Below are 27,296 nucleotides of genomic sequence, written 5' to 3'. Positions count from 1 at the left end.
TACCAAATGAGAGTCCTTGGAGACATATATTATACAGACTAGGTATCAATATATGGGCTGAGTAGGTATTTATGGGAGAGAATTCATGACTGGTACTGTGAATTTAGGCAATTTCATATGGCAGGTACATCCATGGCAGGATGTATCATGGCATCTAAAGGAGAAACTACTCCTGCTACTTTCCCAATTGGCATTATTTCTTACTGTATTCTAAAATCTTATCCTGATGCTCACAAATGACTGTAGCTCTCATCCTTCATCAAAGAGACATCAATCCTTCCTGCAAATGGAGATCATTAAGGATGATTTCGAAACATACAGTCATATACTTATAAGCATAAAACAATAATTATTTGTTTAAAAGGAGACAATACATTTGAAAGATATTAAGGAAGAGTATATGGGAAGGTTTTGAGGAGGGACCAGAAGGGAGAAATGCTGTAATTATATTATAATTCAAAAATTAAAAGAAAAATAAAAGCAGTAAATAAAGAGTGATTAACAAAGGAAAAAAGTTAACAAGTTCGTAATAAAAGACTGTTTGGCATCTCCTCAACCTTCTGCTCTTTCATGTATGTATTTGAATGATTCTAAACAAATGACATATGTGGAGCATCTGGCACTGGAGGTAGCATGCATCTTCCAGCTGTGCTTGATTCTCAAAACACAATATGTTTTTCTGTAGTAATGGTTTAATAATTACAATCCTTCTTAGTTAAAACATATAAAACTGCATGCTGATTTAATACAACTAAAACAAATAGGAGCCCATCACCCCTTATATAGATTAAGAACATACTGTATTTGGAGAGTAATACTTGGAATAAAAGAAAAACATCTTTCTTGAACTGATAACACATTTCTTGGATATTTTCAAGCTGTTTTAGGGGAAAGAGATGCATTGTGTAATGTCAGAACAAGAAACATTTTCTTCTTCATAGAAAGAAATAGAATTTATCTAAAGTCAAGTGCATATTCATAGCAAAAGTCTTTTCTCAACAATAGTTGAGGCTTCCTCTTTATCTCAATAAGCATTTTAAATTAAGTTATCATATTTTTCAGAAGAAAAGGCAATAAAATATAATGCAAGTTGCTGTGTATGCTTTTGAAATCTACTACTTAACACTATGCCCTATAGCCAAGTAGCTTTGCTTCAACTAGGACTCTTTTTAGGAAAAAATTTCCTGGCCAACTACACAGAATAAGTCTCTTCACATACTGCTGCATATGAATGCTAGTACAGCTCTATGTGATTACATACTCACTGACATTTATAGGATTAGTGTCTTATAGAATGCATCTGGAATAGCAGTGAATCATTTTTTTTTTCCAGAGTCTCGCTGTGTAGTCCTAGCTAGCCTGAAACTCTCTATACAGACAAAGCTGGCACTGGACTCAGAGTTAAACCTACCTCTCCTACCTACTGCCTGAATTAAAGTTCTAGGTATAGGAAACCTATTTCTAAATTTTTTGTTAGAGGAGCCCCAAAGGTATCCCAAAACAAATGTCTTTGTTTGCCTCCCAGGAACAGAAGGTAAGACCACTTTGAGGAAGGTATCATATGCCTTGGACAGACGTCTGTGAATCAACCTGAAACTTGTCTAGCACCCTTGTTCCTAAGGACTAGCTCTTATTGTGTCTGTTGCAATCTTACAAGCTGTAGATGAAGAAAAGCAATCAAAGGTTCTATCCAGCTGTAAGGTCTGGGAACCACAAAATTTATCAAAATCAGTAAGATATTCTGGAAGGTACAATAGTGATATTTATATCCTAGTTGTAACTAATATCACTTACTTGAGCTTTATACCTACAAAATGGGAGCAGATTCATGATTGGTACTGCAAATTCAGCCAATTTCCTATGGCAGGTCATGCCATAGAATCTATAAGAGAAACCGTTTCTGCCACTTTCCCAACTGGTGTTATTTCTAATTTTATTCTAAAGATGTATCCTGATAACTTATAGATGGCTGTAGCTCTCATCCATCATCATCATTGCAGCAAATAGAGATCATTATGCTTCAAGATATGAAGGACAAAGTTTTGTGGGGTGACCTACCCCATTTGTGAAATGTATGCCAAAGCCTTAAACCTAATGTTCAGGGCACACTGCATAAGAGGAGACAGGAAGATGTTGAGAACCAGAAGACTAGGTCATCAGCTGCATGATAGTGTCTTCTAAAAACAGAAATAACATAAGATATCCATAAGCTCATAAGATCAGGATAGGGAGTGGAAAGTGAAGAGAGAAGGAAGATCTATAAGGACTTGCAGTAAATATGATCAAAAGTCAGTGTAAAATTTTTTCAAAGCCTTAATAAAATATTATATTAGTTAAAAAAAATTATATATATATTACAATCTCTGAGGTTGGCTATGTATTCTTGATTTAAAATTTTCACCACATCAGATCCCATCAACATGTGAGCATAAAAAATAAAATTATAAAAAAATTATCACCTCATCATCTTGAAATAATTACTATGCATTATCCTAAACAGTTGTTGTAAAAGCTTCTAGAAAAATAGCTAGATTCTTGGCAATTACATATCAGTGTCCTCTGCAGTTGTTCACAAATTCATATGTATGAGAATCAAGTTTCATCCATCAGAAAAGTTACAGACATACACTAAGCATTGAGTTTTGAATTAGATCATTCTTTCTTAAAGAACGACTTTGCCGGGCAGTGCAATGTGTGACTGCCTTGGTCATATGTGTCTGAAGCCAGGCATTGACCCACAAGTAATTTTTATCCCATACCTTAAAATCTTTAAGCCTAGAGTATGATAATCAGCTAGATTCAAATGAGCACATTGTTTTAAATCAGTGGTTCCACATCAAATCTTTAAAGTAGGATTAATACCATTAGCAACAAAATAATTTTATGATTGGGAGTCATCACAACATGCAGAATTATATTAAGGGATTGCAGCATTAAAAAGGTGGAGAAACGGATACAAGATGGTGGCGAGCGGTGTGGACCGCGTTTGGAGGCTCCAGTGAACAATTCAGGGAATTGCACAGATTTCTGAGCCAGGAACACCGAGGTCCGAACATCACAGCAGCGGGAGTGCTCCACGGTTCGGAGAGACCAAGGTGCGGAAGACCTGCGTGCCCCTGCACATGGGAGGAGCGTGGATTTTCTCTGATCAGAGCAGCAGAGGCAGAGGCAGCAGCACCAGCGGCACCAGCGGCGGTGGCTGAGGTTTGCAGCTCATAGCCTTCCGGTGGAGGCGATTGGTGTGGTTGCTGGTGGGAGTTGCTGCGGGAGAGGGGACTCGGGGCAGGATTTGGGTAGCGTGGAGCCTTCGGACCCAGACTGGACTCGGCGGACAGTTCGGCCCCAGAGTCCCGGGTACTGGCCCAGCCCAGCAAGCAATTCTGCCCGAGGCACTAACTCAGAGTGGCCACAGCTCCCCTGCTGTGGCACAGGCTTAGTGGAGTGCTCAGTTCCACACTAGGCAACACCTCAGGTCAGCAGCAGCTCCCGTGCAGTGACACAGTCTGGGTGGAGCACTTGGTTCCACCACCGGCGCTGACTCTGTGCAGCCGCAGTTCTCCTGCTGTGGCGCAGGCTTGGTGGAGCGCTCAGTTCCATCCTAGGCACCACCTCAGCTTAGCAGCAGCTCCCTTGCAGTGACAGTCTGGGCGGGTGCTCAGTTCCACCACCAGCACTGACTCAGTGCAGCCACAGTTCTCCTGCTGTGATGCAGGCTGGACAGAGCGCTCGGTTCCACCAGCTCTAAGACTCTGGTTGGACACAGTGTGCAGTTTGAATCCAGAATTCCTGGCTGAGATTGGTGGACAGTTCAGGCCCTGAGTCAATAACTGACCACAGCACGCACTTTGGGCCAAAAGGCCCTAGCTGAGCTTGATGTGTAGTCCCAGCCCCAAAATTCTGGCTGGACCCTGTGTGGATTTTGGGCCCAGAATACCTAGCTGAGCTCGGCCGACAGTTCAGGCCCTGAGAATCTAGCTGAGTTCAACCCGTGGTTCGGGCCCAGTGTTCCTGGCTGGACTTGGCAGGGAACACAGAAGGCTGTGGATACCTTGGCCTGACCCAACGCTCATTCAGAGACCCAGAACAATTGCAGGACCCACAGCACAGGGGGGCTGAAGATCACTGGCTGTGAGAGACCAGAACAATAGGGCTAACCTCCTAACATCCATACCAGTGAAGCTTTGAGCTCCCAGCCTAGGGAAATTGTGAGAAAACAAGTGAATCTATCATCAGACTCCCTCCATCCAACTCTGGAAGCTTACCCAACAAAAACAAAGACGGCGCGTAAAAGCATATGCAAAAAACCCCAAAACAACATGGCGTCTCCAGTTTCCAGCTATCCCAAAGAAAACAACCCAGAGAACTCAAATACAACGGAAATACAAGAAAATGACCTCAAATCCTTAGTAATGAGGACGAAAATGGAGGAAATAAATAAAATTCGTAATCAAATGCAGGAAGACGCAGACAAACAAGTGAGAGACATAAAAGAAGCACATAGAGTGGAACTGGAAAAATTGCAGGAAAATGCAAACAACCAGATGAAAGAAATAAAAAAAACGGTTCAAGCTCTGAAGACCTATAAAGAGGCAATGGAAGAAACTCAGGAATATACAAACAATCACATGAAAGAAATAAAAAAATCAGTTCATGATCTGAAAATGAAAATGGATTCAATGATAAACACACAGACAGAAGAAAAACGAGAACGTGAGACCTCAGAGAAGAAGTCGAGCAACACAGAGGTGAGCTTTTCTAACAGAATCCAAGAGATGGAAGAACGAATCTCAGGTCTAGAAGATACAATCACAGATCTTGAATCAACCATTAAAGAAAATGCCAAATCTGGAAAACTCCTGACACAAAACATCCAAGAAATTAAGGACACCATGAAAAGAAGAAATTTGAGGATAATAGGCATTGAAGAACGAGAAAACATCAGACTCCAGGGCCCAGAAACTAATCTCAACAAAATCATAGAAGAAAATTTCCCCAATCTAAAGAAAGAGATGCCTATAAACATACAAGAGGCCTACAGAACACCAAATAGAATTGACCAGAAAAGAAAAACTGCCCGCCACATAATAATCAAAACACAAAACATGCAGAACAAAGAAAAAATATTAAAAGCTGCAAGGGAAAAGGGCCAAATAATATTTAATGGTAAACCTATCAGAATTACACCCGACTTCTCAGCAGAGACCATAAAAGCCAGAAGGGCCTGGACAGAGATCCTGCAAACCCTAAGAGACCACAGATGCCAGGCCAGACTACTTTACTCAGCAAAATTATCAATAACCATTGATGGAGAAAACAAAATATTTCATGACAAAAACACATTTAAACAGTACCTATCCACAAATCCAGCTTTACAGAAGGTGCTAGAAGGAAAACTCCATCCCAAAGGATCAAGCTACAACCGAAACTACCCAGGAAATAGATAACTATCCCATGGCAAAAACACAACTACACAAATGCTCGACTGGAAACAACATCAAAATTAAGACTCTTAACAGTCACTGGTCATTAATATCTCTCAACATCAATGGCCTCAATTCTCCAATAAAAAGACACAGACTAACTGAATGGGTGCATAGACAAGATCCAACATTTTTCTGCATTCAAGAAACACATCTCACCCATAATGAAAGGCATTACCTCAGGGTAAAAGGTTGGAAAAAAATATTCCAAGCAAATGGTCACAAGAAGCAAGCAGGCATAGCCATTTTAGTATCGAAAAAAAATCGACTTTCAACCAAAATTAATCAAAAGGGATGAGGAAGGACACTTCATACTCATCAAAGGTAAAGTCAACCAAGATGACATCACAATTCTGAACATCTATGCTACCAATACAAGGGCACCCACATTTGTAAAAGATCTGCTAAAAATGCTTAAACCACACATCGATCCCCACACAATAATAGTGGGGGACTTCAACACCCCACTCTCACTGAAGGATAAGTCATTGAAACAGAAACTAAGCCGAGAAATAACATCATTAATCAATGCAACGGGTCAAATGTATCTAACAGATATCTATAGAACCTTTCACCCAAACAAGAAAGAAGATACCTTCTTCTCTGCACCCCATGGAACCTTCTCCAAAATTGATCACATCGTAGGTCAGAAAGCAAGCCTCAATAGATACAAGAGGATTGAAATAATACCTTGTATCCTATCAGATCACCATGCTCTTAGGCTGCAATTCAACAACAACAGAAATAACAAAAAGCCTACACGTACATGGAAACTAAACAACTCTCTGCTAAATGACACCTGGGTCAGGGAAGAAATAAAGAAAGAAATCAAGGAGTTTCTGAAATTCAATGAAAATGAAGAAACAACACACCCAAATTTGTGGGATACATTGAAAGCAGTGCTAAGAGGAAAATTCATAGCACTAAGTGCCTTTAAAAAGAAATTGGAAACATCGCACATAAGCATCTTAACGACACAACTGGAAGCCCTAGAAAAAAAAGAAGCAGAAACACCCAAGAGGAGTAGACGCCTGGAAATAATCAAACTCAGGGCTGAAATTAACAAATTAGAAACTAAGAAAGCAGTCCAAAGAATCAACAAAACCAAGAGCTGGTTCTTTGAGAAAATCAGCAAGATAGACAGACCATTAGCCAAACTAACTAAAAGGCAGAGAGACAGTATTGAAATCAACAAAATCAGAAATGAAAAGGGAGACATAACAATAGACACTGAAGAAATTCAAAGAATCATAAGATCCTACTTTGAAGGCATATACGCCACAAAATTTGAAATTCTAAGGGAAATGGACAATTTCCTTGATCAGTTTCACTTGCCAAAGTTGAATGAAGAACAGATAAACAAGCTAAATAGTCCCATTTCCCCTACAGAAATAGAAGCAATCATCAATGGTCTCCCAACCAAAAAAAGCCCAGGGCCAGATGGTTTCAGTGCAGAGTTCTACCAGACCTTCAAGGGCAAGCTAATACCGATACTCTTCAAGCTACTCCAAAAGATAGAAATAGATGGAAAATTACCAAATTCATTCTATGAGGCCATAGTCTCATTGATACCTAAACCTCACAAAGATTCAACAAAGAAAGAGAATTTCAGACCAATTTCTCTTATGAACATAGATGCAAAAATACTAAATAAAATACTTGCAAAACGAATACAGGAACACATCAAAGATATCATTCATCATGACCAAGTAGGCTTCATTCCAGGCATGCAGGGATGGTTTAATATATGGAAATCTATCAGTGTAATCCACTATATAAACAAACTGAAAATAAAAAACCACATGATCATCTCCTTGGATGCAGAGAAAGCATTTGATAAAATTCAACACCCATTCATGTTTGAAGTTTTAGAGAGATCGGGGATACAAGGCACTTTCCTCAACATAATAAAGGCTATATACAGCAAGCCAATAGCCAAAATCAACATACATGGTAAGATAGTCAAGGAAATTCCTCTAAAATCAGGAACAAGGCAAGGCAGCCCACTCTCTCCATATCTCTTCAATATAGTAGTCGAATTTCTAGCCAGAACAATAAGACAGCAAAAGGAGATCAAGGGTATCTAAATGGGAAAGGAGGAAGTCAAATTATCTCTATTTGCAGATGATATGATAGTGTACATTAGTGACCCTCAAAATTCCACCCGAGAACTACTAAAGCTGATAAACAACTTCAGCAAATTGGCTGGATACAAAATTAACTCAGAAAAGTCTGTAGCCTTCCTATACACAGATGACAAGCTTGCAGAGGAAGAAATTACAAAACCACACCCTTCACATTAGCCACAAGCAATATAAAATATCTACGAGTTACCCTAACTAAGCAAGTGAAGGACTTGATGGAAAAAATTTCAAAACTCTGAAGAAAGAGATAGAAGATGACCTGAGAAGATGGAATGATCTTCCTTGCTCATGGATCGGGATAATTAACATAGTAAAAATGGCCATCCTACCAAAAGCAATCTACAGATTCAGTGAAATCCCTATCAAATCACCTACACAATTTTTTAAAGACATTGAAAGTTCAATTCTGAAATTCATATGGAAAAACAAAAAACCCAGAATAGCTAAAACAATCTTGTACAATAAAAGGTGCTCCGGGGGAATCTCCATACCTGATCTCAAACTCTACTATAAAGCAATAGTAATTAAAACAGCATGGTACTGGCACAGCAACAGGCTGGTTGATCACTGGAATCGAATTGAAGACCCAGATATGAATCCACACACATATGGTCACTTGATTTTTGACAAAGAAGCCAAATCCATTCAATGGAAAAAGGATAGCATCTTCAACAAATGGTGCTGGTCTAACTGGAGGTCTATGTGTAAAAAAATGAAACTGGACCCATATTTGTCACCTTCCACAAAACTCAAATCCAAGTGGATTAAAGACCTCAACATAAAACCAGAGACACTAAGTCACTTAGAGGAAAAAGTGGGGAAGAGCCTGGAACATATTGGCACAGGAGACAACTTACTGAATAGAACACCAATGGCTCAGGCCTTAATGTCAACCATTAATAAATGGGACCTCATGAGGCTGAGAAGCTTCTGTAAGGCAGGAGACACGGTCAAGAGAACAAAGCGACAGCCTACAGACTGGGAAAAAATCTTCACCAACTCTACATCTGACAAAGGTCTAATATCCAAAATATATAAAGAACTAAAGAAATTAAACACCACCAAACCAAATAACCCAATTGAGAAATGGGGCTTGGAACTAAACAGAGAATTCTCAACAGAGGAGTATCAAATGGCTGAGAAACACTTAAAGAAATGCTCAACCTCCTTAGTCATCAGGGAAATGCAAATCAAAACAACTCTGAGATTCCATCTTACACCCATCAGAATGGCTAAGATCAAAAATTCAAGCGACACCACATGCTGGCGAGGATGTAGGGAGAGAGGAACACTCCTTCATTGCTGGTGGGAATGCAAACTAGTACAGCCACCTTGGTAATCTATCTGGTGCTATCTCAGAAAAATGGGAATAGGGCTTCCTCAAGACCCAGCTATTCCACTCCTTGGAATATACCCAGAAGATGCTCCAGCACACAACAAGAAAATTTGCTCAACCATTTTCATAGCAGCCTTATTCATAATAGCCAGAACATGGAAACAGCCTAAGTGTCCCTCAGTAGAAGAGTGGATAAAGAAACTGTGGTACATATACACTATGGAATATTACTCAGCTATCAAAAACAAGGAATTCCCAAAATTTGTGGATAAATGGATTGAGCTAGAAATGATCATAATGAGTGAGTTAACCCAGAAGCAGAAAGAATCAAATGGTATATACTCACTTATATGTGCATACTAGCCCAAGGGGCATGTCCCACGAAAGCCTTCACTTACCAGGAAACTGGGACAGAGGGGAGGACATCCTATTGGGACTGTAGATGAGAAAAGCATGGGAGAATAGCAAAATAAAAGGATACAGAGGGTCCTAGAAACCTACAAGTAGGACGATATGATAGGCAGATTTGGGTCCAGGGGTCCTGCTCAAACTAAGGCACCAGCCAAGGACAATACAGGAGGTAAACTTTAAACCCCTTCCCAGATCTAGCCAATGGTCAGAATATTCTCCACAGTTGAGTGGAGAGTGTGATATGACTTTCTCACGTACTTTGGTGCCTCACATTTGACCATGTCCCCTGGAGGGGGAGACCTGGTGGCACTCTGAGGAAGGACAGCAGGTTACCAAGAAGAGACTTGATACCCTATGAGAATATACAGGGGGAGGTAATCCTCTTCAGGAACAATCATATGGGAGGGGAATAAGGGGAAAATGGGAGGGAGGGAAGAATGGGAGGATACAAGGGATGGGATAACCACTGAGATGTAACAAGAATAAATTAATAAAAAAAATTTTTAAAAAACTACTAACCAACCAAAAACAAAACAACACACACACACACACAAAACAAATAAATAACAAAACCAAAAATAAGCAAACAAACAAAAACCATACACACAAACACACAAACACCAAAAAACAAAACCAACCAAACAAAAAACAAAGCAAACACACACATAAAACAAAGAAAAACAACCAAACAAATAGCACAAAACCACACACACACACACACACACACACACACACACACACACACGTAAAAGAAAAAAACCAAGGATCTTCCTATGAGTGTGAATAAAGCTACCCTTATCCAAGCTCTCCAGAAAGTCCTTTACATTTATATTTGGAAATTGGCATGCAACAATACATGCAAAGCAGCTACAACAGCACCTGTGGACTTTAGGATGCAGGTGCATGTGGGTGTGTTCATTTTTGTCTTTTCTTTATTAAAGTCAGATATATAGAAATACAGCTTTTGTTAGCATAAAGAAGCCAAATTCTATTTCTATACTGAACTTAATCAAATACAGGCATAATCCATCTTTGAACTTAGTTTACCTTTATCCACTGGCATGTAGCAGGATGGAACAATACTCCATATCTCATACATAAGGACTAAATTTACCCAGTGCAAAGGAAAACATTCCTGATTATTCCCGCTGGGATTCCTCATCCTTGATCCATTATTGTACATAGTTGTATAAAGGTGTACATTTTTGGCAGCTATCTGGTAGGCCTGTGTATCTATGTCCATCATCATTAAGATTCCTTTTTAACACTTTCATGGGATGGAATGATTTTATTGATTTCTGTCAGCCCTGATCTACAAGAAATTGGAGGACAGAGCCCATTGGTTTCAACCTTGTGATTGTTTTTATAAGGTGATCATTACCATACTCCTGCCACCAGGGGTGATAGCGTGCAATGAAGCAAACTTCTTGTTTTCCCAGGGTACTACTAGAGAGTTCATTGAGTCACTCTACTTTTGATTCATTGCATGTGTTGTATATTTCATATTTATTCTCCAAGATTTTCTTTAGGATAAAAGAAATAAGGACCATATTTTAAGACCTTCTCCTGATTTCAAACTTTTCCATTTCTCTTTTCTGTTTTGTTCCTCAGCAGCTTCTTTGTCAAGTCTGTACTGTGTTAAAAATACAAAAACCAAACAAAATAAACAACAACCTCAATGAAAAGTATTTCTCATTATTTAAAGCATAAACTTATGGATTAGAGCTCTTCAGGACTGCATTTGAACACAAAAACTAAGTCTCTTAAAAGACATAAAGCATTTTCCCTATCCAAAACTAAGCGTGCCTTCAGGCGTTTCTATAATAAAACTGAGAGCAATCAGCCCGGAATGGAGATTGTGCCTGGAGAACACATAATCAGTATAATCAAATTATTATCCTGTCAAGAGAGAAATGTGTCCTTACAAACCCAGCATCTAGGAATACCCAGCAGGCTTCTAGTGACTCTTCAAGTTAGTGTTAGTACAGAATGATAGACTTTCAGCCTTGGACGTTGGAAGAGAAAGATTTAGGAAGGAATTTGACAACAGAAAACAGTCATTATTGAGGGGTAAGAAAGAGACTGAGTGGAGAGTGGGATCTGACTTTCACACAAACTCTGGTGCCCCATATTTGACCACGTCCCCTGGATGGGGAAGCCTGGTGGCACTCAGAGGAAGGATAACAGGCTACCAAGGAGAGACTTGATACCCTATGAGCATATACAGGGGGAGGAGGTCCCCCTCAGTCACAGGCAAAGGGGAGGGGAATAAGGGGAAAATGGAAGTGAGTGAGGAATGGGAGGATACAGGGGAAGGGATAACAATTGAGATGTAATATGAATAAATTAATAAAATATATTTTTAAAAAAGAAAGAGACTCTCTATTGTACAAGTGCAGGACAGATAATTAGAAAAGGGACCTGAACTTGATGCAGGATTTCACTACGAGAAACTAACATGCTGGTTTCCAGAGGTCTCATTTACCATGTCTGTAGACTGTGGTTCAATTCTACCCTTTCCATCTTTAAAACAATATGGATTTGGTCAATAAGTTTCTACTCAAATGTCAGCCCAAGGGAGATTTTAGTGTATAAAACTATGAGCCAATGACTATCCCCCAATGACAACATTTTGACAATATTTGCTGATATTTAATGATTATAAAATCAGAGCCTTGAAACTCGGGATCACTGAGGTACCACACTTGCTCCTCCTTTAGAAATGGAGTGGGCCAAGGGAGCATCCGTTTATACAGATGGCAGAGCTCATGTTCTCTATGGCTGGAAGGATGCAGGTTATGTATACTTCTGCATAGATGACTGTTGGATGCCACCAGAAAGAGATTCGAAGGGCCGGCTTCAGGCAGATCTGCAGCGCTTTTCTAGTAGGATCGAACACCTAGCTAATTATGTCCACAGCAAAGGATTGAAGCTAGGGATTTATGCAGATGTTGGGAATAAAAACTGTGCAGGTATCCCTGGGAATTTTGGACACTATAACATTGATGGCCAGACATTTTCTGACTGTGGTGTACAGCTGCTAAAATTTGATGGTTGTACTGTGACAGTGTGATATCCTTGGCAGATGGTTATAAGTACATATCCTTGGCCTTGAACAAGATGGGCAAAAGCATTGCGTGTTTTTGTGAGTGGCCTCTTCATTTGAGACCCTTTCCTAAGCCCAATTACACAGATATCCACTATTACTGCTGTCACTGGAGAAATTTTGATGATGTTTATGATTCCTGGGAAGGAATAAAGAATATCTTGGCCTGGGCAACAGCTAAACAGAAGGAGCTGGTTAAAGTCACTAGAACAGGGCGTTGGAATGATCCAGACATGGGAGTGATTGGCAACCTTGGCCTCAGTTGGGACCAGCAGGTAACAAAGATGGCCCAGTGTGCTATCATGGCAGCTCCTCTACTCATATCTAGTGATCTCTGACAAATCAGCTCTCAAGCCTAAGGCCTCCTTCAAAATGAAGATGTAAATGCCATCAACCAAGACCCCTTCAGCAAGCAGGGCTACTGTTTTGAAAGAAAAGCTACACTGAGGTTTCGGAAGAATCACTCTCAAATTTATCCTGGGCTGTGGCTGTGGGAAACCCGCAGGAAATTGGTGGACCTCCAAGTTTCTTCCCTAGGTCAAGGAGTACCCTGCAACCCTGGGTGCGTCATCACATAGTTAGACTTCTATGAATGGACTTCGACCTTAAAACCGCGAATAAACCCCTCAAGCACTGTTTTGCTTTGGCCAGAAAGATATACTACACTGTATCTAAAGGCAGAGATCTACAAGGGCCCAGTTTTGCTAAGGACCGAACTACTTCCTCGCATTTTCTTCTGCTTCCCTTTTAAATAAAGTATTCAGAAGTAATAGCCAGTAAAAACAAACAAACAAAAAATCAAGGGCTTGAAATATATATGGCTCAGTGACTAAGAGCACTGGACTCTTACAGAACACCAGAGTTGGTTTTTGGCACCCAAATTGTGGATCTCAACCCATTTCAGAAGATCTGGTTCCCTCTACTTGCCTCCCCAGGCATAATTTATGCACATGATGCACATATATAGATACAAAAGAAACACTCATATACAGAATGTATAAACAAATAAATAATTATTGAAAATAATCATAAAAGATGTAAACATTTTTATCATGAGAAAATATTATTTAACTTCCTATCACATGACATTCTCTTTAAAAATAAAAGATGGTTTTAGTTAGGATAAATGTAATTTTTCTACTTTAATAATCACAGACACCTCAATCATCTTTCATTTCTGTGTTCTTATTTAGCATCGCATTTATAATTTTAGTTTTACATCATCACGGTTACTCTTAGCTTATGCTAATTTGTCACTATCAGAGGAATAACAGCATTAGTTATTCTAATCCTTAAACAATGTTTTGATATAAAGCAAAATTTCATCTAAGATATGAGTAATAACTGCTCAGTTATTGTGTTGTGAAGCTTATTATTAAACAAATGTAAAAGAGTCTCAATCCTTTGTGTGCTAGCCGGGTAAAGAGAGAAACTGAGAAACAAACACAGTTTATTAAGAAAACAAAAAACTGTAACATATTTTGGTGTGTGTGTTTAATAGTATGTTTTATATATTCACTTTGGACCAAAATAAAAATGTGATACACATAAGAAGAAGGGAAATATTGTTTAGCTAATTTTTATATATAACATTTCTCTGTTCATTTAAATTTTTTTTTACCAAATATCCACAAGGCTTCCTTGCTATGATTTATTTATGGAAAGAACACTGGTGTTTATAACATTTATTATGTATAATGCAGGTAAATAAAATAAAAAGATTATATCCAATATAAAATATTATTATGTAATTAGAACAATATTCATGACAGTGTAAGGATAGATGCAAGCACATCCACTCACTTGTATTTGTTCTTAGATTTTATCTTTGGTCAAGTGATCAACTTTACTTGCTTAAGAATGTCAAGAAGGATTTTTTAAAAATACATATTTTTAAGTTTTACAAATGTAATAGGTTCAAACATGATGATAACTCTGTCTATTAAAGCAGCCTTTATTACTCATTCCACCCAACTTTGACCCTTCACTCAATATCTGCCTTATCTATTTGAACTCTCATTACATTTCAATGACTCACAGAGGACAAATGTTTACTACATAACTCCTAAAAGGTCAGTGAAGGGCTTTATATTTTCATATGCCAGTACTTAATGAACTCTTTAATGAGGTCCCAATTAATAAAAAGTCTAGAAAATAAGTGAAATGTTTAAATCAATTTTCAAATTTGCTTTTTTATATAATTAGGGGGATCTAACTTGTCCATAGAATATTACTTTTCCTCATTGGAGAAATGTTTTGATTTATGTTTATTAACATATAAAATATGTGATTCTTTCTTTGTAAAATACAACTAAACTAAATTAATTATATCTTTCAAATTGTAAAATAATGTGACTAATTTTTTCTTCATCTCAACTAATACAATATTTGTAATTTGACCTCATATTCTGAATTTTTAAATATTTTCAATCAAATAAATAGTTATTTTTAGTAAAAATAATTCTTTAAGTTAGAATTTTCCATGGATTCCTTAATAAAAATTAATTTTGAAAAGAATAAAAGTTGCCTTTATCTTTACTTGCATATAATTCTCATACTTTAACAAGGCTTATAAATTTCATCAAAATCTATATCTCATGTAAGTTTATTTTAATTCATTCAATATAGCAACACAGTGATATTACTCATAGAATATATCTTTTCTAACATGGTAATCATGATGTTATAGAGCTGTTCTTTTTTGTGGATTGACTGTAACCACGAGTTCTTGAAGAAAATAAATGGCTGAAATGGAAGGTTACTTCTGTTCATTATGTATAAAAGATCCCAAATATTCTGCCTCTTATTTTCCCATTTACAGGTACTATGCAGCAGACTTCTGAGCCTTTTATCTGAGCAAACACATGAAAAGAATAGGAGACTCACCTTTGAACAAGGACAGGAAGCAGAAATCCCATCACTTCCAAATAAGTTTTAATTAGGAAATAAACTAAAATTGTTCCCTTTGTCAAGTATACCTTCCACTATTCATCAAACTCTGTTCTAAATTACATCCTTGAAATAGAGCCCTATCATCACATTCTGAGATCTTAAGTCTTTGGTGGTATAATTGTCTCTTGCAGTCATTTAGAAGGTAGATAAGGTAGATGACTTGCTGACTAACAGTGAAGATCACACAATCTGTCAGTCACAGGTTCAAATAGATGCAATGGCTGCCTTTATAGAAAGTCTCCAGAAAATGAGATTTTTCTCAGTGACTGTCTATTGATGTTTAACTAGTCTATGGCGTTTTTTTTTTTTTTTTAAAAAAAAGCAAACTCTATTGTAAAGTCTAAAGAAGGAAAGGAAAATATTTTTTCCTAAAATTCCTGAAAGAAGTCAATTAAAAAATGGATTGTTTAACTGTTTCTCAGCCATTTGATATTCCTCTGTTGAGAATTCTCTGTTTAGCTCCAAGCCCCATTTCTCAATTGGGTTATTTGGTTTGGTGGTGTTTAATTTCTTGAGTTTTTTTATATATTTGGATATTAGACCTTTGTCAGATGTAGGGTTGGTGAAGATCTTTTCCAAGTCGCTTTGTTCTCTTGACAGTATCTTCTGACTTACAGAAGATTCTCAGCCTCCTGAGGTCCCATTTATTGGAAAAATTCAAATCAAAACAACTCTGAGATTCCATCTTACACCCATCAGAATGGCTAAGATTAAAAATTCAAGCGACACTACATACTGGTGAGGATGTGGGGAGAGAGGAACACTTCTTCATTGCTGGTGGGAATGTGAAACTAGTACAGCCACTTTGGAAATCTATCTGGTGCTATCTCAGAAAACTGGGAATAGGGCTTCCTCAAGACCCAGCTATTCCATTCCTTGGAATATACCCAGAAGATGCGCCAGCACACAGCAAGAAAATTTGCTCAACCATGTTCATAGCAGCCTTATTCATAATAGCCAGAACATGGAAACAGCCTAAGTATCCATCAGTAGAAGAATGGATAAAGAAACTGTGGTACATATACACTATGGAATACTACTCAGCTATTAAAAACAAGGAATTCCTGAAATTTGTGGACAAACAGATTGAGCTAGAAATGATCATAATGATTAAGTTAACCCAGAAGCAAAAAGACTCAAATGGTATATACTCACTTATATCTGCATACTAGCCAAAGGGGCATGTCCCACGAAAGCTTTCACTTACCAGGAAACTGGGACAGAGGGGAGGACATCCTATTGGGACTCTCGATGAGAGAAGCATGGGAGAATAGCAAAGTAGAAGGATCCAGAGGGTCATAGAAACCTATAAGTAGAACATTCTGAAAGGGAGATTTGGGCCCAGGGGTCCTGCTCAAACTAAGGCACCAGCCAAGGACAATACAGGTGGTATACTTTAAACCCCTACCCAGATCTAGCCAATGGGGAGAACATTCTCCACAGTTGAGTGGAAAGTGGGATAGGACTTTCTCACATACTCTGGTGCCTCATATTTGACCACGTGCCCTGGAGGGGGAGACCTGGTGGCACTCAGAGGAAGGACAGCAGGTTACCAAGAAGAGACTTGATACCCTATGAGGATATACAGGGGGAGGAGATCCCCCTCAGGAACAGTCATAGGGGAGGGGAATAAGGGGAAAATGGGAGGGGGGGAAATGGGAGGATACAAGGGATGGGATAACCATTGAGATGTAACAAGAATAAATTAATAAAAAATTTTAAAAATGGATTGTTTTTTAAAAAAATCAGAAATAAGTACTGTATAAACTAGAGAGACATATTTGTGAGTCAGGAACTATTGAGGACTTGCTTAACCTGTCTTGGCAGAGTTTGGCCGTCGACTCTGCCTACATCCAAGCTTGCCCATTTTTAGGCAGAATTCTGTCTGTGTTAGAAAATTATGCCTGTCAGATATATTCAGCCAGAAGGCTGAAGATGATGATCCAACATTATAGACGATTTTGGGTTACTGATCTGGCAGCAAACTGTCTCTGTCATCTTAGTTGGGAAGCTGCTAACTTGCATTCCCTGTATACTCAGGTAATTAATTTTATTTCTTCTCAAATCTCTGATTGGGTTGAGGATCAGATAGTTTACTTTCAAAATTAAGCTTATTTGTTTAGGGGTTAAGATGTTTTTAGGTCTAGATAGATGTTTTAAGTTGATAATGATGAGATAATGATATATATATTTACTAATTGTTTCATGATTATTCCTGCTATAGGTAGTTTATTGTATATATGTGTAATGATATCAATGTATATGTAAAAATATTTAATAAAACATGAAAAAATTTAAAAAAATAGTATTATTCTCAAAAAAAAAAAAAAAACCCACAAAGCTAGAAAGATATTTCTGGAGTTTAAAACACTGAATGTTCTTACAGAGGACCATTGGTCCAATTCCCAGAGCCCAAGTGGTACCATGAAACCATTTATAGCTGTTGTATCAGGGAAAGCAATGCCCTCTTCTAGCCTTTATAAGCACTTATCATGCAAAATATCAATACAGATTTTAAAGGGAGTTCTGTATATACATTGAACTATATTGATCCAGAATACTTCAACAGCCTATATTCATCAGAGAACAAAAGTAGCATAAAGATAACATATAAGAAGATAAAAAGAAGGAAATAGGCTTAGTCTCTGTGAGAGGACTAGATGTCATTACTACAATACTGAACTTTAATAAATAAATGAGAGTCTTTTGGCTTCTGCCAGGACCTACCCTACCTTCATCCACCCAGGGCCCTTTACCATCACCTCCACCTCCGATTATGACAAAAGACTTCCCACATACATCTTCAAGGCATAACTTGATGATAAATGAAGTCTTTACCACTCATCATGAAAACTTCTATCTGCAAAAGTTGAAGACCTCTACAAAATCACCAATGATTATGTAGTTGTGGATCTCAGTCCCAATGAATACATCAACAAAACATTCCTGAGTTACTGCAAGCTCAGGGGACTTTGCAGTAGAGTGGTCAGAAAGACTGTAAGAGCCAGAGGGACAGGGAATGTGCTATAAGACCATCTCCTTGTAATGTTAGAAGCCATACACATAAAATCTCACCCCAATGATAGCTCAAAAGTGAGCTTAACAAGAATGAAACCATTGAATATACCAAACTTGGTAGGGAAAAGTCATAAGACCTCAATTGTATATAGAGAAAACTACAGTGAACTGAATAAAATTTGGAGTGGGACAGGTGGCCCTCATAGAGGAAGTGCATAACAATTTGTTGTCCAGTACAAATGATCAGCCCTGAAATATATCTACATGTAACACCATATGAATGTAGCAAGTTATACACACATATACACACATATATGAAATAGTATTTAATTTATAACTAAACAACAAAGTCGAAATGAAGACAGTTATTGTATAAAGAAATATTATGGACAAAAAAACAGTGATTTCAAACTAAGAATGTGTTGACATTTTTGTGACTCCAGTCAACTTTAGCATTGTAATGCTTGCATTTGTAGGAGATATACAGGAGTTGATGCTTAGGAAGTTTTGAGAGGAAAGAGCCTGTGATACAAACTGTAGGTTTCTCACTTACCTTGCAATGAGAATTAGACTAGAGTCAAGGCGACGATTAAAAGTTAAAGTGGCAATGTCTGGAGCACTGAGGAAGAAGAAAAAGAGAGGGAATGGGGTTCTGGGACAGTAACAGCAGGCCATCTGTCCCACCTCTCTGAACCCTTAAAGCAGTAGTTCTCAACTTGTGGGTTGCAACTCCTTTGGGAATTACATATCAGATATCCTGCATATAAATACTTATGTTGTGATACATAACAGAAGAAAATTACAGTTGTTAACTATCAATGAAATAATTTATGGTTGGAGGTTAGCATAATATGAGAAACTGTATTAAAGAGTCTCAGCATTAAGAAGGTTGAGAATCACTGCCTAAAAGGAACATGTGTAAGGGAGTATTGTCTGTACGTATTTTCTTGCCTGTAATGGAGCTATTTTTTCCAGACTATACTTTTTGTGAGGATGGATTCTAATAAGAATACCCCTTCATCTGCTTCAGGAAAAAGGACAGACCGTCACATAGAAAAGGTGTTAACTAAGGTCAAACGCAGCCTCTTGGTCGTTGTGGAAACAAAAACAGCTGCTTATAATTAACAGCACTAGTGACTCCTACAAGGTGGGAGGGTAGTAATGTAGATCAAGTGATTAACGGGTATCAGACAGGAAAGGTCAATACTTAGCAAACACAGTCAGAGATGGACAGAAGGGAGCTTCAGTCACCCTTTAAGGGGTAGGCAACACATGAGCAGTGTATTGTCAGCTCCTGGATTGGGACAGGAAAAATCATAGAGAAGGTTTGCCCCCCTTTGGTTCAGAATTTGATAACACAGGTAACTAACTATTCTCATAGAAATTACAGCAGCCTCTGTCCCTTCTCTACCATATCCCTATAAGAACTCTAAACAAACAATTCAATAGCTTTTTGCTCTTGTAGAAACCCTTCCCACTATCTGGAGTTTCTCTTCGTTGTCATCAATTTCTCACTTTCCTCAAATAAAGGTTGAATGACGTTTATATATTCACAAAAAGATATGGCTTTAACATTCACTGATGTGAAACAATGAACTTAGAGCAATTCACCGAAGGTGAACTTTACAGACAAAAATTTTGTGTATAGTACCCTCAGTCTTAGAGTCATGAACTGGGCTTTGAAATATCCCACCCATTCTAATAAAAATGTCTGTTTTGAGGATCTAAGGCACAAATCACTTGCATCATCATTTTCTACTGCACAAGAAACAGGTAATGAAATTACAAACTATAATAGGCTTTATGACTTATGGAGATAGAAAAAATGAATTTCTTCTCATTGTACAATATCAATGTCTCATTTTCAGGAGTGCTTAAATATTGGTATGAACCTTGGGAATCTCTTGGAATGAGATATTGATCCTGTGCTCACTTTGTCCTTGATTTAGGTTCAGTGAATGTTTCAATGAACTCTTCTTTCAAAGCTTATCATTTTTTCATTTTATGAAATTGCAGTCAGAAATCTTGAATGTGTCATATATGAGTGAATGCTTTCTTTTTACAAGGGACAGGTATGTTTCAAGTGAAGGATAAAGATTGGAACTGTAATTTGATGACTGGAAGGCAAACATGTTGTTGGAATCCATTTATTGCTTAGTCAAATTACTTGGAAGCACCTTGAGTGAAAGGTGGCCATAGTCCTACATGGTGGAACAGCAAAATGTAGGTGGAAATGTTCCAAATAACTTATAGTCATGGAACTTAAAACCTTATCTTGTGAATTCAACTCCATATTTCTACCCATCTGTAAGAAAGCAGAGGAAAATAATAACCCTGTGTTCTTAGAAAGAGTTTAAGCAGTTGTGGAAAGGTAATTACACTGGGGCCATAAGAAGCAGACTTAAGTAAGTAAGATATGTCATGAGTCTTGAACTCTGGAGATCTGAAAGATTATCTCAGTAAGTCATTCAGGTGTACAGGAATATGACTCTACAATGACCTAAACATGCTAAGACTTTGATAGGATGTTATTGTATTCAATAATGCTTATGCATAAAGATTCTACATTAATTTTAATGGAAAACATTAATTTTAAAATCTAGAAAGAAAGAGTCTGGAAAAGTTTTACTTTTCACATCTGCCTCCTCATGTATGACAGGAGGATATGTACAATGTATGTGAGTGTACGTGAGTGTGGGTAGACAAGGACCATAATGTATGTAAAAGTCAGAGGACAGCTTTAGTCATTGCCTTCCAACTTGTTTGGAAGTGCTTTTTCCTTTGTTATTTTTTGTTGCTTATAACAGGTTAGCTGGATCCTAGCTTCCAGGATTCTGCTGCGTCCATCTGCCATCTTGTACAAGTACTAGAGTGACAGGTATTCTCTAACACAGACAGCTATCTTATGTGGGTTCTGGTGATTCAAATATTGGTCCTCTTGCATAGCATGTGCTTTACAAACAAGGTCATCTCCCCAACACTCTGGAAAAGTCTTCTAAATGATAGTACCACATTGGAGTATGCTTCAGGGTACTACATGGATATATATTTCAACTTATCAATGTTCATCTAGAAATAGATGCTAATTAAAAAAAAAACTGAACAAGAGTTTAATGGTGTTTATGAAGATGATCAGCCTGCATAAAAGTAGAAACACAATACAGCTGTTAAAGGAATGTATGTTTTTAAATTGCATTTCGAAGCTGACTATGTATGAGGCACTTATGTTGGACTAATGAGAATATCAGAGAAGATGACATTAGTTCCCATGTAAGAAAGAAAGATAAATCTAATACATACAACTTCTACTGCCTTTCTGCTACATCTCTGGCAATATGCTTGACTATTTCTATTCTGTCCTTTAAGTGTTTCAATTGTCCATAGGGAAGGAAGATTTCATTTTACACACACACACACACACACACACACACACACACACACTACAATCTTATTTGTAAGTTACATAATCAAGGTGATAAAATAATAAAATAAATTCTGGATTAATGTAGTCTTACCATGGAAGAAGACTGTATCATATGATGCAAAGTAAGAATTAGACTTTCAGTTTTTTGTTTTAATACACTCAGTGCTAAGATAATTTTCCTAAGCTTTTAAACAATATATATTATCCAAATATCAAATACCCAAACAAAAAAAACCCCACAACTGTGTGGTTTAATGTTATAGTTCTCCAACTGCTAGTTCTTAAAACACCCATTATTTGTCTTTCTCTTTTTGATCATCTAAAGAAATAAATACTTGACCCAGCTATACTATTCTTGGACAGATGCTCCACCATACAACAAGACCATTTGATCCAGTATGTTCATAGCAAATTTATTCATAATAGGCAGAAACTGGAAACAACCTAGATGTCCCTCAACCAAGGAATGGATTAAAACACTGTGGTGATTTTACACAATGGAATACTACTCAGCCAGTAAAATTAAGGGCAGAACTAGAAAAGATCATTCTGATTGAAGTAACACAGACCCAGAAAAACACACATGATATATACTTACTTATAAGTCGTTATTAACTCAACATAGATGTCCTGTGACAGACCTCACCCAGCAGGGTATCCAGACAGATTGCTGAGACTTTCAGCTAGACTCTGGACAGAGCACTGAGCGTGGTATGGAAGAATAGGGGAATGGAAGGACCAAGAGGGTTTCCCCAGAAGGAAAGCATCAAGAGTGGCTGATCTAGACCCAGTTAAGCCTGCACAAACTGTTGAACCAACAAGACAATGCATTCAGAGATCCTAGATCCCCCTGTTCCCATTAGCCAATGGACAGCTCATTCTCTACAATTGAAGGGGAGAGCAGACACTGTCTCTGACATGATCTCTGGTGCTCCTGATTTGATCACTGCCCCTTGGCAGAGGAGATCACGTGGACATACACTGGAAGAGGATACAGGCTATGCAGATGAGACCTCATAGGCTGTGGTCAGACTGTGGGGGGAGGAAGACTTCCACACTCCTGTCAGAGGTCTAGGGGAGGGGACTAGGACAGATGATGGAGGGAGGATGGAAACAGGAAGATATAAGAGAAAGGAAAACAATCAGGATGTAATAGGCACAAAACATAATAACAATGAAAGAAAGAAAGAAAGAAAGAAAGAAAGAAAGAAAGAAAGAAAGAAAGAAAGAAATACTTGAACATAGTATTAGATCTCCCTTTAAATCCAATGGATGCTGTCACGGTTTGAAGAATGGATTTCTATAATCCCATAGATTGAGTGATTAGTTGCCAGGGAGTGGCACTATTAGGAGGTATGGTTTTATTGGAGTTTGGGGTGCCCTTCCTGGAAGAAGTATGTTACTGGGGGTGGGGTTTGCGGTTCCAAAAGCTCCACCCAGGTCCAGCCTCTCTCTTTTGTTGATGCCTGTGGAGAAGGATGACAAAGTCTCAGCTCCCATGTCGACCTGTGTGCTTCCATGCTTGAGCTGTAAAGATAATGTTAAACCTCTGAAACTGTAAATAAATCTCAATGAAATGCTTTCCTTTTTAAGAGTCGCCATGGTCATGGTGTCTCTTCGCAGTAATAGAACACTGGTGAAAGACAGATGGTATTCTAGTGTATTTCTTTTCATTAAAATTAATTTGCTCGATATAGTTAGTGATTTAATCTAAGCAAGATGAACTAGAAAAAGGAAGTGTGATATTGTGAAAAAGGAAATTCAGAGAATGGTAAGCGTGCTTTAAGTTGAAAAAAAAAAAACTTGTGTTAGCTACTAAGGGAATAGCAAGGGGCATAAACGTACAGTTGACTGTTCTTAGCGTTGACAACTTGAACATAGGCTGATCTTACATAAATCTTTCTATTTATAAGGAAATTAGAAAATGGTTGGAAAATGGGACAAACATTTAAAATGCTGTTTAACACTTGGTTCTGACATTTGTCATGTACAATGTTGGGTAAATTTCCTGAAATTACTTAATCATTTTCATTCGATGTAAAATAAATGTAAATATGAAATGAGGCTATTATGACCCTAATAAAAACACATGCAAAACAGCCACTGAAATGCTGTGAATAATGTTCCAGTTATAGTAAACAGATGCATAATTTGGAAAATAAAGAAACACTAAAACATTAAGTCTCAGTAAAGAGAAATGGAGATTCAAAGGTATTTAGGGCAGACATGATTTGTATAATTAGTTCCCTTTTAAACACAGAGATAGAATTTTCCAGAGTTTGGATCTCACAATTTTGAATTGTTTCACCATGGTTTCTTTTCAGTGTTTTATTTCATGTTCTGCCTATTTTTAATCTTAAAAATGATTTGACATCTTTAAAAAGTGTTATTAAATTTTTTTCCTGAAGATATATGTCTCAACTGGATGAATCAAAGAACACAATTTATATGTTACTGAGTGCTCACATATTGCGTTTGAGAAGCACTAAATGACTAGCAGTCTGTTCATATACTTGGTGTAGCAAAATATGTTTTTCCAATGTATCAGGAGCCAGGATCCTATTGTGTAACTACAACCACACAAATCCTCATTTCCAGGTTGATCTCTCTCTCTCTCTCTCTCTCTCTCTCTCTCTCTCTCTCTCTCTCTCTCTCTCTCTCTCCCTCTCTCGTCCTCCCTCCCTCCTTCTCACTCTCTCCATCCTCCAAGTAAATCCATGAACTACTTAGTTAACCAAAATTAGGCGGAAATACAAGATAAAATAACTCTGAACTTGCAACAATGTCATAGCACTACCTTGGAGTCTTGCCTACATTAGACACTAAAGTGTATTAAACTACATCTTATTTAAATTAGTCTTCTGAACAACAAATACCATTGACACATACTGAGGTGAATGCAAATTGGGTAATTTAAAACAAGAAGAAGCATTTTTAGAAGCCCTAAAATGAAGAGTAATTATACTCATTTAGATTACCATCAAATCTATAGGATTCAAATTTCAAGCGAATTAAGCAATAAAGGATGGATTTACTGACAGTTTTTTGAAGAGCTCCTCTGATTTGCAGTATTTTGGTTTGATATGCATGTGTATAAGACCATCTACTTCGAAAATGAAGTGCAGGGAATAATGTCAAGAGATCAATTTGGTGCAATCACTGTTCTGGACTTAGCATTGCGCAATGAGCTACAGTAAATTACTGAAGTGTCTCATTTTGAAGGGCACATTAAATAGCATTTAATTATATCTGTTCAAAACATGAAGGGATTTTAATGCAACACCCAAAATATCTAAAATTAGATTGAAGAATATGTTAGAAACATTTGCATGCTCACAGAGAATCACTAAAACTTCCTGATAAAGATGCCACTATTCTCACAAAGAATATCCAGGGGGGTTTAGTGGCTCATCTATTGCTAATCTTACTCTGAGCTCCTATTGACTCTGCCTGCTCTAATTGTTGACATCTCAAACAATTTCTATTTACTCTTGCTTAGCATGATGCCTATAGCCCTGCAGGGAGCCCCTTTGAATTCACACACTTAATTACTTCCATCTCTCTAGGGAAGTGTTAACTCTGGCATAAGGAGAGGGGAAAGAGTTTATTAAATGGTGCCATAAAATAGGCAGTGACGTTGTAGAGGGCTGTGCATGAAAGGAGACATCAGATTAGACATCCTTTAGAAAAATATTTCTGAAGGGGAAGATAGCATGTCCACATAATCCCTTATTTTCCATTAGCTGAAGGTTATCTAAATATGTAGAGACACATTACATCATTTTATGTTTTATCTATTATAAACATCATTTTATGTTTTATCTATTATTGATTAAAGGTCAAAACACAACTTGTAGATTTTTATAAAGGTCAGACCAAGTACAAATGGCTCTAATACTTACAAAAGATGATATCAGGTGTGCTGATTATACTAGTTTGGTTTTTAATCAGTAGCCTTACTCAAAGCAAATATGGTTCTTCATATGTTTTCGGAATCCCTCTTATTCCTCTATTGGCTCCCTGATTGTAGAATGACACATGTTGATTCTCTATTGTATTAAAGTTATAATACATTTTACTCTGGCAAGCAGAGGTAAGTGATTAAAAAAAAACCATACATTTTGGATGAGATTCATGTGTGAGTACCCTCTATTATTCTTGCATGATCAAAATTCAGTTTGTACATAGCACATTATTATGTAAGTCTTATGGCATCTATATTTCATCTTTGAGAAAAGCATTTCACATGCAAAAGCAGGTTCTTGCTAACATTTTTTGCTCTTTTTGAAAATATGTCTTATGATTCCTCAGAGAAAATACTCTCAGCAGAGAGATATTCTATTATTTTCAGTTCTTATGGGTGTGGTTTTATAGGATGGATTTTTATCATGTCTATAAATGTTCAGTTATTTGTGTACCTGGAGTCCTTTTGCACTGACAGTAGTAGTAATATTTTATGCATTTAAGTGCTTGAAAGTACCATGTGATTTTACTGTTCAGAAGCATCTAAACTTTTAATATGAGAAATAAACTTTCAAAGACTGTTTACTGAACTACAAATGGCACAAGATAAAATTCTACAGCAACATCCCAAAAAATTAACATGATTTGAAAAACTTACTTATAACAACTTAAATGACTTAGGGAATTCTTTTCTGACAGTTAGAATATTATATTAAATTGGTGGTTTAGAGACATGAAAATAAGATTGACAACAAACCCAGAAATTCTGCTTCCCATTACCATGAAGCTAGGGGCACCTTGAAAACAGAAAATAAGTATCTGACACATTACAACTAAATCACAGGAAAGCGAGTTCCAACACAGCGCCCACCAAATTGATGCCATCTTCCAGGATTTCCTTTCTTTATCTGCATTAGTTGTTTGGCTAGTAATCATGAATTTGTTACAATTCAGTGGATTAAAAAGAAAAAGAATTGTAATTTTTTAATCTAATACAATTTTTGAAAGTTTTTTAATCTTTCAAAGGCATATAAATGTAATAAATGTAGAACACTGAATTGGCAGAGACATGACAAATGCATTTTTTATGCACTATGACTTTGAAATTGGTCAATTTTGCATCTATCAGAATTATTACTGGTTAAAAGGTAGCATATTGTATATTCAGTTACACGTATTATATATAAAGATTATATTTTTGACATTAACTATTCTGGAGACCAGAAAATAGAAAAGGCTTAAGGTTCTGGTTTAGTGTCAAATATTTATTCTAGTAGAGTTGTTTCTTATATACAAAAAATTGATCTCAGCTTATAAGTACATAAGAATAGACTTGGGTTTGCTGAAAAATGTTTATTTTTGTAAATATTAAACTAACACCATTGCTCTATGTTATGACATCTTATTGCATTATATAATATTCAGCTACTATTCATGGCATCTTTGTTTAAATTTCATTTGA

At 37.3% G+C, this 27,296-nt stretch overlaps 1 protein-coding gene and 1 pseudogene across 3 annotated transcripts in view; one reads left to right on the top strand and one right to left on the bottom strand.

The window, feature by feature from the left end:
* Positions 1-27,296, bottom strand: part of Cdh18 (cadherin 18) — a 406,710-nt gene that overhangs the window by 285,820 nt on the left and 93,594 nt on the right. The gene's annotated exons all lie outside the window — the stretch shown is intronic.
* Positions 11,221-13,232, top strand: LOC127193593 (alpha-galactosidase A-like; annotated as a pseudogene).

The sequence above is a fragment of the Acomys russatus genome, chromosome 9 (assembly GCF_903995435.1).
Source record: "Acomys russatus chromosome 9, mAcoRus1.1, whole genome shotgun sequence".
Taxonomy (NCBI): domain Eukaryota; kingdom Metazoa; phylum Chordata; class Mammalia; order Rodentia; family Muridae; genus Acomys; species Acomys russatus.
Note: the sequence above shows the minus strand (reverse complement) of the source record. Positions and strands in the feature narration are given on the sequence as shown.